Genomic DNA, 13,706 nt, shown 5'->3' with positions numbered 1-13,706 from the left:
TTATTTCCCGTGGTGCAAACTCCTCCTCTAGCACGGTCCTTCCCCTGCGGCAGGACAAGGACTCGCCAATTTCTAATCCCCATGGCCTCTGTGCCTCCTGCCCTCTGTTCATTGCCCACCCTGTCCTTTGCTTGGGAGGCAGCAGGACTCTATACCAGGGCAAGGATCGTGGGCTCAGCCCACTCCTTGCTGAGGCACAATGACAGCATTGTGGGCTGTGGTTTCGGGTTCTGAACCTGTGAAGTAGCTGTGCTAGGCAGCAGGCAGCCGCCAGCCCTCACCACTGCTGGAGCCATCTCCTCCGTGTGCCCTGCACTGCAAGCATCTTTTTCTCACCAGCCCTGCCCGCAGGCCCCATCACACACCCCCAGGTCAGCCACAGGCACCTCTCACGGCAGCATGATCTTTGATGATGAATTGTTGTCACCACAGGGCATAATGAAGTCCCAAGCTTCTTGCCTTATAAAATGGCCCTGATCACTTTCCAGGAACATTGCTACCCACCAGCTAATTATAATATTGATTGTGATTTCACATTTTTATTTAAAAATTCAAGTACACATATGCATATTGCATTATAAAGTGAGACGTATTACACGATGTTGAGTAGAACGTCTTTGTTGCTCTGAATCTGGCAAAGCTGGAAACGACCTCTCATTCTAAAAATAATGCTAACATTCTGAGTCAGACCTGTCCCCACAGAGTTTCTAAAATAAGACAAATTGACCAGCTATGGCCAGCTGCCACACCCCACCAGTGCTGCCCAGGTTGTAAGAAGGAGGCTGTGGAGGCAGGGGTGGTCCTTCAGCCTTACGCGAAGTGTGGTGTCCCAGGGAGAGAGTCCTCCACCTGCTGTCCCTGGGGGTGTCTTTAAAGTGGGTCCTCACTGAAGAGGCAGGAGCAGCTGGTAGAAGCACAGGATCACTGGAGCAGCTGGAGAGAAGGTGCAGCAGTGGCCAGTGAGCCCCACAGTGGTGGCCCTGCACATTCCTTCCCCCGTCCCCATCACTGAAGAAATTAGAGCCCAAAACAGGGAGAAGGGGAGCAAGGAAAGAGAGGCCATGCCCCTCCCCACGGCCTTCCCCGAGCTCCACTCAGACTTGCATGTGGGAACACTGGGGATAGGACTGGGTTTCAGATGGGAAAGAAAAGTTTTGAACTGGGCCATTTTGGGCTATGGATTTGGTTCTGCTCTTTCAGGCCATAGCTTTGTGATGCACTTCAATCATAGATAGTTCAAGTCCCATTATCAATATTTCTTTTTGTAAACAAAAATTTTTTTTTTGTAGAGACCAGAGTCTTGCTATGTTGCCCAGCTGGTCTTGAACTCCTGGGCTCAAGTGATCCTCCTGCCTTGGCCTCCCAAATTGCTGGGACTACAGGCATGAGCCACCATGCCTGGCCCATCATCAGTATTTAAGACTCCTAACTTTTCTTGCTCATTTTCTTTGCTGTCCTCAGCTCCCATTCTTCAAAGGTAAGTTTCATGTGGGCAGGAAGTGTGATTGTCTTGTTCACCACTCAATCCCTGAGGGCCTAAAATAATGCCTGGAATAGGAAGATCCTTCATATAATAAATGTTTTTGGAGAAATTATTGAAGAGTAATTTTGAGCTCTGAAAACGATTCCATTGTGCTACCTTTTTCTTATGCTGTATAAAACTCTCTGTCAAGTTCTGCTTTTGTGTGTGGGGAATTGGCTGACATCAGACTGGCCATCTAGCTGAGAAAAATTAGGAAACCTGGTTTAACAAACAAAATCTCTATTTGAGGGCACCAGGAGTCACCAAGACAGCTGAGACTTGAGTGAGTGAATCCCTATTAGAGGGAAAGTGCACAGAAGTGAGTCCGATATTTCTTGTGGATTTTCTTATTGAGGCATTTACTGATTCACAGACCACAGCCATGAGGCTGAGGCTGAGCACAGCTTTTAGTAGTCTCATACAATTGGAAGACAAAAACATAGAGTTCAGCACCTGACAAGGGGGAGGGATTCTGGTAAAACAACAACAACAACAACAGACTTTCAGTTGGAAACAGTGAATATAAGTGAAGGATTACTCTCTAGGATGAAGGAAAAAACAGAAAGAAGAATGAAGCCCACCTTTAAATCAGCTCGTATTGAACTCATATGATCTGCCTGTAGCCTAAGTGCCTCCCAGAAACAAAAGTGATCTCTTCTGGAGACAGCAGCATCAACAGAGGCTCAAATCATCTTGGAAATTTTCATGAAGTCCTGGATTCAGTCAAAAATTACTAGGGATACTAGAAGACAAACCAACTGACCAAAGGACCAAGAGGAAAAAGCAAACAAGAGAAACAGATACACAGGACCTATAGATATTTCAATTGTCAAACTGGAATTTAAAGTAATGCTGATTAGCTTGCTCAAAAAACCAGAGGACAAATGGAGAATTTCAGTGTCAAACTAGATTTATGAAATGGAATCAAACAAATTCTGGAAATGAATATAATAGCTGAAATTAAGAACTAAGTAGATTAGCTAGACAACATATTAGACAAAACCAAAGAGAAGATTAGTGAAGAAAGGGAGATGAGGAAATTCAGTCCTGAGTACAGATATGGGAAAGAAAAGAGGGAAATAAAGAAAGTAGATTAGTAAGCATGCCCTTATGTTGTAAATAAATATGAATATAAATGGTTGAAATCATAGAAGGAGATGAGTAAAATAAGGGTAGTAAAATATTTGAAGGTTTAATAGACAAGAAGTTTAAAGTGATGAAAAACATTAACCCATAGATGCAAAAAGCATTTAAGAATCTTTAGCAAGGTGAATACAAAAGAAACCACACCTGTGCATATTGGGGCTGAAATCCAAAGACAGAGAAAAATTTAAAAACAGCCAGAGGAAAAAAAAAGAAATATTACCTTTAAAGAAGCAACAATAGCATTTACAGATGACTTCTCAGTAGAAATGATGGAAGCCAGAGGATGATGGAATGATATATTTACTGTCTGAAAGAAAAGAAGCACCAAGCTAGAATTCTACACCTGGGAAGAAGATCCTCAAAAATGAGGACAGGAAAATGATGTTCTCTGGATGCTGAGAGGATGTGTCACCAGTAGGATCTGCACTAAATAAAAAGATGATTAGGCAGAATGAAAATGATCACAGACGGAAGCAAGAAGTCAAAAAGGAAATGAACTGTAACAAGAGGAGGACACACATGGGGAAATCTAAATGAATATTTACTGTATAAGATGTCTTAGAAGTTGTAAAATATTTATAGAAATGAAATACATGGCAAGAAGATCACAAAATTCAGGAGGGGGCTACATGAAGTTAAAGTGGTCTTGGTACACTATACTATCTGGGAAATAGTATAAGATCTAATTTACATTAGACTTTAAAAAGTCATAGATTCATGTTGTAATCTCCACTAGAGTAATCAAAGAATATACAACTCAGGAGGAAGTAGATGAGTGTAGTGGGTTGAATCTTGCCTCCCCAAAAGTCATATCCACCCAGAACCTCACTGTGTTAGGCTGGTCTCACATTGCTATAAAGAAATAGTTGAGACTGGGTAATTTATAAAGAAGAAAGTTTAGTTGGCTCATGGTTCTGCAGGTTGTACAGGAAACATGGTGCTGGCATCTACTCAGCTTCTGTGGAGGCCTCAGGGAGCTTTACTCATGGTGGAAGGTGAAGGGGGAGTGGGCATGTCACATGGCAAAAGCAGTAGCAAGAGAAAGAGAGTGGGGGATGGGAGGTGCTACACACTTAAACAACCAGATCTTGCCAGAACTCCCTCACTATCACAAGGACAGCACTACTAAGTCATGAGGGATCCACTCCCGTGACTCAGATAGCTCCCCCTAGGCCCCACCTCCAACAGTGGCGATCACATTTCAACATGAGATTTGGCAGGGCCATAGAACCAAACCATATCACTCACAATGTGACCTTACATAGAAATAGGGTCTTTGTAGATGTAATTAGTTAAAATGAGGTCATACCGGGTTATAGTGAACCTTAAATCCAATGACTAATGTCTTTATCAGAGAAAGGAGAAGGAAGTTCAAACACACACACAAAGGGAAGAAGGCATATGACAACCAAAGCAAAGATTGGCATGAGGCAGCTATAAGCCAAGGGACGCCAAGGTTTGCTGGGAGCACCAGAAACTAGAAGCAGCAAGGACAGATTCTCCCTTGGAGCTAAGAGAAAGCATGGCCTTGTGGATATCTTCATTTCAGGTGCCTAGCCCTAAGAACTGCGAGATAATAAATTTCCACTCTTATAAGTCACTTTTTTTGGTGTCATTTGCTGTGGCAGCCCTAGGAACTAATACAGTGAGGGGAAGATGGGGGAATAAAAAATCTCAAAACACTAGATCCAAAAACAGTAAAGCAAGGAGATAAAAGGGAGTAGATTCCTTGCATAAGCAAAAACCAAAATGAGATGGGAGGTTTAAGCTCAAACGTATCAGCAAAGCCCCACATTCTTGCCAGTCCTGCACAGCAGATGTGTTGTTACTTTAGTCAACACAGCTATACAGAGAGAGTCCCTTGGGGTTTAAGTTTGCATTGCCCTGATGACTCATGATGTGGAGCATGTTTTCATATATTTATTTGCCATCTGTATCTGCTCTTTAGGGAAGGGTCTATTTAAGCCATATGTTATATGGCAAAATACTAAGCACCATGGGGTTCCATGTATATAACATTTTGGAAAAGCTAATTGTAAAGGGACCAAAAAAAAATGTCAGTGGCTGCCAGGGGCTAGGATGGGGATGTGGAATGACTACAAAGGGCCATGAGGGAAATTTATGGGATGATGAGAGGAGTCTATGTATTGATGGTGTTGGTAGAGACACAACTGTCTGTATTTGTCAAGACACCAAATCCACACAAAAGGAAAAAAAATACAAATATCCCATATTGATTAAATAACTTGAATCTAACATCAAAAGCTTTCCTACAGAGCCAACTACAGACCCAAATACTTTCCCTGCTGAATGTTCTCGAACAACTGGGAGAAAAATAATACCAGTCTTAAATTTATCAGCTTGTTTTATTAGGCCGCCATAATTTTCCAGACCTTAGGAAGTGGGGCCTGAAGTATCGGCCTCTAGTGAGAGCAACTGAGGAATGCTATGTGCTGCCCAGGGGGCCACATGGATGTTACCTGGGGACATGATGGCCCCACTGGGGAGGGGCCAGCCACAGGCCAGAAAAGGAGCCTGGTGAGGAAGCCACTGTCATACAGAAGCTGGAGCAGACTGATCAGCAGGGGCTGGCCCCACAGGACATTATGTAGTGATTAAAGTCCATCCATCAATAAGATATACCAATTATAAATATATACACATTTAACATCAGATCACCAATGTATATGAAACAAAAATGGACAGATTGGAAGAAAGAAATAGACAGTTCCAGTTCTACAATAAGAGTTTGAGACTTCAATAAGCCATTCTCTCTAATTTAAAAAAGTATAAAATAACAGAACTAAATTTTATTCAATAAGGAAATAGAGGACTTGAAAAATGACGTAAATCTACTGAGTCTAACAGATATGTGCAAAAACACACAACCCAACTACCGCAGAAAACTCACTCTCCTCAAGTTCACATGGGACATTCTTCAGATTAGACTATACCTTAGGCCACAAAACTAGCCTCAATAATCTAAATTGATTTGAATCATACAGAGTATCTTCTCTGATTACAATAGAAAGAAACTAGAAATCAGTAACAAAAGAAAAGCTGGAATTCACAAATATGTGTAACCTAATAGCACACTTTCAAACAACCAGTTGGTCAAAGGAGAATTCAAAGAGAAGATAGAAAACTCTTGGAAAGGAATGAAAAAGAAATCACAGTAAACCAAAACTTAATGAGATGCAATGAAGGCAGTACATAGAGGGAAATCGATAGCTATGATGCTTACATTAAAAAAATAGAAACATCTCAAATCATTAATTTAATTTTACACCTTAAGGAACTAGAAAAAGAGCAAACTGAATCCAAATTTAGCAGAAGGTAGAAAATAAAGACTAGAGTGCAGATAAATGGAATAGAAATTTAAAAAATCAATAGAATCAAGAAACAAAAAAGTTGGTTCTTTGAGAAGAGCAACAGATTTGACAAACCTCTATCTAGACTGATTAAAGGAATACAGATTCAAATAACTAAAATTGTAAATGAAAATGGGAACATCACTACTGACCTTACATTAATAAAAATAATTATAAAGGAATACTATGAATATTTGTACCCAACAAATTAGATAACCAAGATGTAATGGAAAAACTCCTATAAACACACAAACTACCAACATGGCTACTTTTGCTGTTGATCTTTCTTCATTCATATTGCTTCAGATTACTATCTACTGCCTTTTTATTTCAGCCTGAATTAGCATTTCTTGTAAGGCACATCTTTCAGCAATGAGCTCTCTCGGGTTTTATTTACCTCAAAATGTGTTACTTCTTCACTTTTGAAGGATCACTTTGCCAGATGAAGACGTCTTTTTGGTTGTTGGGTGCTCCCCACCCCTTTGCCCAAACCCAGCATGTTAAATATGTCATTCCAATGCCTTCTGGCCTCCATGGTTTCTGATGAGAAATCCACTGTTAGTCTTCTGTCCCACTGCTTTCTACATTCTCTTTGTTTTGACTTTTGAGAGTTTGATTATACTGTGTTTTTATGTGAATCTCTCTGAGTTAGATTGATGTGTTTCCTCAATTCTGGAAGTTTGTGCCATTATTTCTTCAACTATTTTTTCTGCTCCCACTGTCTCCCCTCCAACTGGAAATCCTGCTAAGTGTGTTGGTATGCTTGATGGTGTCCCACAGGTCTTTTCAGATTTGTTTATTTTTCTTCATTCTCTCATCTGCTCCTCATTTTCTCATCTACTCCTCAGACTAGAATACTTTAAGGGATCTATCTTCATGTTCACTAATTCTTATAGCTGCTAAAATCTGCTGTTGAAACCGTATCATAAGTTATTTATTTCAGTGATTGTACTTTCCAATTCCAGAATTTCTATTTAATTTCTTTTTAAAATTCCTCCTATCTCTTTATTGCTATTCTCTATTTGGTGAGGCATCATTCTCCTGGTTTATCTTAATTCATTGTCTGTGATTTTATTTAGTTTTTTGAACATGTTTAAGAGAGTTGATTGAAAGGCTTTGTCTAGTAAGTCCAATATTGGGCTTCCCCAGGAAGATTTTCCATTAATTGATTTTCCTCCTCATGAGTAGCTTATATTTCTTGCTGCTTTGCATGGCACATGCCTCTGGCGAAAACTGGACAGTGACAATTACAATGGGATATTTCTGGGTATCAGGCTCTCCTCCCTCTGTGCAGTTTGTTGTTGCTGATTGTTGTGGATTGTGGTTGTTTTTGTTTGTTTCTGTCAGTTTTTAAAAATAGTTTCTTCACCATGTGTGCTCACTGTTCTATTAGCTTAGTGCTGAGATAGTAATTTGACAGAGAGTTCCTTAAACCCCTGGAATCAAAAAAATATTTTTCTTCAGGGTTTGTAGCTGGGCTCTGTATGTTGGTCCACGCCTTCAGCACTCGGCTGGGGAGTTTGTGACTCTGCCTTCCCCTTCACTTCCTGCTTGCACCTTCACTTCCTGCTTGCACCTTCACTTCCTGCTTGCATCTTCACTTCCTGCTTGCTCAGAGCCTGAAGTTCAGCCAGAGGTGAGCAATGAGAGCTTCTCAGCTCTTTTCTGAGCCAGTGCCCCATCATAGACATGCACAGGGGCTTTCTGGACTCTTAAAAATATGTGGAACCTTCTAACTCCCTTATTCCTCAAAGCATGTCATCTCCTAGCTTTTCCTCCCAGGCTTTTTGGGGGTGTCCAGTGTTTTCCCAACTGATAATTTTTGACTTAGATGTCAGTGACTTGTTCATTCACCTTTAAACGTTGTAACACACACCCTCCATATAGCTGCTCCTCTACCTTGAGAAAGTCTGAGTTGGTGAAATAAGGCAAGCCCTGTGTGTTAGTCCTTCAGGGAGCCACCAGACATGTTGAAACAGACAACTGCACTGCCTTGCAAACAAGGTCCACTCTGCTTCCCTGGCAGCAGCACCCCACACCAGGAACTCCGGCTGCTATCTTCCTGACTGTCACCCAGCTGGGGAGAGGGGATGGGGCAAGGGGAAGTTAAAATCCACAAGGTTCTCCTATTGGGCTCTGTTGCTTTTACTTGATTATGTGTTCCCTTGCTTGCTGCAAAGCTTCGACTATTTTCCAGAGTTCAGATAAAGTTGATTTTACCAGGTAGTGTTTGTTTGTTTGTTTTTGTTTGTGTATTAGTCCTTTTTCACACTGCTATAAAGATACTATCCAAGACTGAGTAATTAATAAAGGAAAGAGCTTTGATTGACTCACAGGTTCACATGGCTGGGGAGGCCTCAGGAAACTTACAGTCATGGCGGAAGGCAATGGGGAAGCAAGGACCTTCTTCACATGGTGGTAGGAGAGAGAAGCAAGTGAGAGCAAGGAAAACTGCTTTATAAAACTCAGATCTGGTGAGAACTCACTGTCACAAGAACAGCATAGGGGAAACCAACTCCATGATCCAATCACTTCCCACCAGGTCTCTCCCTCAACACCTGAGGATGACAGTTCAAGATGAGATTTGGGCAGGGACACAAAGTCCAACCATATCTGTTTGTTTTGCCAGTTTCTGATGTTCCGTGGAGGGACAGGCCCTTACAGTTCCCCGCTGCACCATTTCCTCTGTCATCAGTCTTAGCAGGCAGTTTGGACACTCTTTTTGAGGGTATTTCTAAATATCTTTATGAATTTGGAATCTGCTAACACTCCAGCTTAGAAGTGCCACTTTTAGGAATTTAGGCAAACACATACCTGAGTGTGGAAAGGTATATAGTGGAAACACCCACAGAAGTGTTGTTTGTAATAATGAACAATGGGAGACATTCAGTGCCATCCACCTAGCGGTGCAGACATCAAGTGCAGCGTGTTTACACTTTGGAACACTGTGCACCTTGCTGAAGAAAACCATAAGATATTTTTCTTTATTAAATTGGCAAAGAAAGAATAATGCATGCCCCCAGCATTGTGATTGTATAGCTGTTAAGAAGTAAAGACTCAGGGCCTCTTGCAGGCAACCTGGTGATGGCCACACCTTGCCAGCATCCCTTGCCTGCAGTTGCATTTCTAGGAGTCTGTTCTCAGATTTGCTCAATCCTGTTTGAAACCACATCTGGCTACATCTGGACCTGTGTGTCCATGTGTTTCTCTCACCCTCTGGTCTGCATGTGTCCCCACGCTGTCCTGGACTTCCTCTGCCATTGGGGCCTTCCTGTTCCCACCGGCCCTCCGCCCACCCAGCCCAGCACAGGGAATTCCAGAGGCCGTGTGTCTGTTCTCTATTCTGCATCCCAGTGGCAAGCCTGGGGCTGGAGCAGAGGGCGTCCCTGAGCGTCTGTGAGCATGCACAGGAGGCCAGGATGCCCAAGCTGTCCCTGAATGGAACTCCCTGAGCGCTGGGACAGCTGGAGCCCAAGTCTCCCCCCATGTCCCACCTCCCAGCACAGCTGGGGCCTCTGCCACCTGCCAGGAGTCAGTGCAAGTGCTAGAGGAGACGAACATGGTGGACGTGGCCATGCTGGGGGTGTGGAGGAGGTGAGCTGGGGCAGGTCTGAGTGAGTGAGTGGGTGAGTGAGTGAGTGGGTGAGTGAGTGAGGTGCTTGGGGCTCTTGGGGTTTTAGAGGCCCACCTGTGTGTGTTTTCTGGCAGGGTTCCCCACTGCACCCTCCTTTCCTGGTTGCTTTTCCTGGTGGGTGTCTAGGCCATGGCACGTGTTCCTCCTAGGAACTTTTAGCACAGCCTTGGGCTGTGTTGAATTGGCTGGGTTATTTGGCCCCAGAAGCAAAAGTCAGACAAAAAATACACCCAAGTGGGCAGGCGTGACCAGAGCAGAGGCTGAGGCTTGGGCGGGCACCTGCTGCCTTAGGGCTGCTTGGTGTGGTCACACCGCAGACTCTGTCCGTGCGCCGCCTGCGCTGAGCCAGGTGTCTGGTGCACAGCCGCATCGTCATGGTGTCTCATTCTCACTGCTGAGCAGAGCTCTCAAATTGGGTGCTGACCAGGGCAGTGTCTCGGGTTCCAGGTAAACAAAGCCAGGCTTGCCCCGCTGATCTGAGAACAGGGACTGGAGGAGTTGTGGGAGGTGGAGGAGGAGGCAGGGCCAGGCAGCATGGTGAGGGACTGGGGACCCAGGGTCGGGGGCTGACAGTCTGTGAAAGGGAAGAGCCCGGTGGCTGCACACCTGTGACATTTGGGCCAGTGCCCCAGCCTTGTGTCTGTGGTTGTGTGGAAGGTGGTGTGGGGTGGAGAAGGGAGGTGCCCACCCCCAAGGCAATATCCTGGCAGAGAAAAAGAAGAATTGTAAGATCTCTCCCCCCTTTACAGACAAAAGGGTACCGCCAGAGCATCCACCTCCCCTGGGGTTTGTTCCCTGCTGTCATGTCGTTAGAGCAGAGGTGACCCTGGCAGGGATCTGGGGCAGCTGCCTTTGCCTGCATCGAACAGATGTGGCCTCGGGCTGGAGAGCCTAAGCATGTGTGCAGTGACACATAGGAAGCCCTGTTGGGAGGTGCCCGCTGACACACTGCACTGTGCCCAGGCGCTGCCGACCTCTGTCTGTGGAGATGGGGTGGTCTTCTCTGTGTGGCCTCCACTGGCGGATGTGGCTCTGTGGGGACACTCTGTTGCTCAAGCACCTCCTGACAGTGGCTTTGGTGTCCCTGGAGGCCCCGCCTGAAGCAGTTGTCTCATGGGCGTGTTTTCCTTGATGAAGACCTCACAGCAGCGTCCAGAATGCTCAGGGTCAGGTCCTGGGAGGACGCTCCTGGGTTAAATGAGACGAGAACATCAGGGTCACCAGGGCAGTGCACAGACCTATCTGATTCCAGTTTGAGGGGCTTTCTGGGAAATTTGGATACGACTGTTGCATGACGCTCTGCTTCTTTTGATAACTATGTATATATAGAAGTTGGCCATCCTCAGCTGCACTCACTGCGGGCAGGTGGGAGAAGGCCCTCACTCCCAGGAGGCACCTGCAGAGGGACCGGGGGGAGGTGCCGCCATGTGGCTACAGCACTGAATTTCAGATGGTTCAAAAAAAAAAAAAACAGAATAAATTTAAAAAAAAAACAAAAAAACCTTTGATCATGGAATTAATGACATCAGGTTAAACTGGGTGGTGAGATCTCGGCTGTTACTAATTCCACGGTAAAAATTTCTCTAATCCCCCAGCTATTTCTCTGGAAAATCCGCTGAGAGGTGGGATCCCACCCACTTATTTACACAAACTGCTAAAGCGTGTCCCCAGGCCAGAGAGCGCTGCCTCGCTTGGCACCTGTGCGGCTCGCGCTCCTGTGTGTGTGCGGCCCCGGTGAGCGCAAGGCCCTCCTCGTTTAGGGCCTCCCGGTGGTGCGGCGCTGGCTCCATTCGCCTTCATTCCCTCGTGGATGGATATTTAGGTTGTTTCTGATTTTTCATGGTGACAAACAGTGCCGCTTACGTACATGCGCCGGAGATTTTTCAGCACAGCCGATGGTGGGGTCCAGGAGGGCCTCTCACATGGTAGGATACGGCCCCGCCTCTTCCCAAAGCGGTGGTGCCAATCCCCCATTTCCACAGCCAGCTGGAGCTCCTGCGCCACGTCCCGTGAGCGATGGGTGTGTCCGGCTTTTTCTTCCAGGACAGGTGGGGTGAGGTGCCTGGGGTTCCTGTCGGCAGGTGCCTGCCTTCCAGGGGTGCCGATGTCTCATGTTCCAAGGCCATTTGGGCCGCTGGGTGGGAGTAGCCTGTCCATGCCTGTTTCCTCCTGGGAGTTTGTGCCTTTGTCTCATTGAAATCTTCTCAGTCGAGTGTCTTCTCTCACACCGTGGCTTCCTTTTTCACTGGTTTTCTGCTGTTGTCTTGCGGCATAGAGAGGTTACTGTCTGCTTATGGAGTCAGGCGCATCAGGGTTTTCTTGAACTCTTGCTCTCCGTGTCTCATTGGAGAAGTCTGTCATGCATTCATCTGTCTGCTGGTGATGGTCCCTCCAGCCCAACACCCCCGGGCAGGCCCCGTCAGAGGGGAGAGGAGCCAGCAGGAACGTTCCGGAGCCCGGCCACACGGCCCTGCCAGGAACCAAGCCTGGAACTGGGAGGAGAGGAGGGCAGACCAGGGACTCTGTTCCACCCTCGTCTGGGCCTGGGATTGGTCACTCACGAATGGCAGAGGTTTCTTGGACTCCCTGTCTGCAAGGGGGCCCACCCTGACAGTCCCCTGGGGACGGTGCCTGTTGTAGAGCCGGGCTCCCTCCAGCCACTGTGACTACTGGTCGTGTCTCTGGGCGCTGTCCCCATGGTGGTGATGCAAAGTGCACGGCACAGGCCAACTTAGGACTGCCTGACATCAGTGGGGACGGCCATCCCCAGCTCAGACCGTGTGCTGGGCTTGAATGGGTGTAGAGGGGGCAGTGACGCTGGCGGCACGGATCGTGAGTCGTCAAAGCAGCGAGCGGGGGGCTTGGTGCTGTGGACAGAGCAAGATGGGGGAGCTGAGGTCCCCAGAGACAGATACCAGACACCCCGACAGACACCAGAGCAGGAGCTCATGGGGCCCAGCAGAGCAGGGGCCGTCCCTATGCCACTGCACAGGATGGAAGGAGGAGAGGCCCGAGCTGGAACTGTGTGGACCCCTGACCCGGGTCAGGGCAGCAGAGCCACAGGGCCTTGAAGAACCTGATCAGGCCTGGCCTGGGAGAAATTAAGGACAAGCCTTGAAAATCACAAGTCGCGCACCTAAACGACATGCAGGACGTGCATGTCAGGGGCAGGGGGCGGCGGGCCTTGGTGAATGTCCCAGTCAGCAGCAAGCATTCCGCCCCCATCCCATCCCTCTGCCCACTCCATGATGCTTTTGTCTCCATCAAGATCCTGGGGGAATCCTGTGTGTCCCTCCACCCACCCCATGATGCTTTTGTCCTCATCGAGTCCCTTGTCTCCTGTGCAGGTGCAGCAGCCCCTCACTCTCCCCTTGCGTTGCTGCTAAACGAGCAGAACCCTCGGGCGGGCGGCACACAGGGAGGGTGACCAGGCCTGGAGGCTGTGGTGCCTGGATTCCAGGCCAGCTTCCCGGCAGGTGACTCTGCAGGGTGGGCTCTCCCAGGTGAGACAGCGGGTGGGACGGTCCTGGGGCCTGGACGGCCCCACAGCCCAGGGCACAGCAGTGAATGACCAGGCTCAGGAAGACCCGGGCACAGGGGCTGAGCTGGGACTGAGCCTTCCTGGGAGTGACCATGAGTCCCACCTGGTGACCCCCTGGAGGAGTTAGGCCACTGTCCCCTGTGACTTCTAGGTTAAGTAACTCACTCCTAGAAACAATCATGGCTGGAGGAGACCAATGTCCGCTCAAAACCATGTGTCCTCCCAGGAGAACAACAGGAAAAGAGAATCAGGTGACCAAGGAGAGTTTATTGGGGAGCAGGAGGAGGTACTGAGAGGTTCAAGTTGAGGCCAAGTGACCCAGAGCAGAGAAGCTGGGAGGGAGGACAGGGGACCCAGCAGGCAGGTGGGCAGCTGCTGGAAGGCAAGAGCTGGGGAGCAGCGAGGATGGAGGCTCCTGGGAGTAAGGAGGGGAAGGTCACCTCAGCAGAGGGGAGACACGGGGACCCTGTCCCAGGTAGGGGCAGCCACTTA

General features: G+C 47.2%; 1 protein-coding gene across 1 annotated transcript in view; it reads left to right on the top strand.

Annotated features, from left to right (window-relative positions):
- Positions 1-13,706, top strand: part of TSPEAR (thrombospondin type laminin G domain and EAR repeats) — a 215,868-nt gene that overhangs the window by 86,142 nt on the left and 116,020 nt on the right. The window lies entirely within an intron of this gene.

The sequence above is a fragment of the Pongo pygmaeus genome, chromosome 22 (genome assembly GCF_028885625.2).
Source record: "Pongo pygmaeus isolate AG05252 chromosome 22, NHGRI_mPonPyg2-v2.0_pri, whole genome shotgun sequence".
Taxonomy (NCBI): Eukaryota; Metazoa; Chordata; class Mammalia; order Primates; family Hominidae; genus Pongo; species Pongo pygmaeus.
Note: the sequence above shows the minus strand (reverse complement) of the source record. Positions and strands in the feature narration are given on the sequence as shown.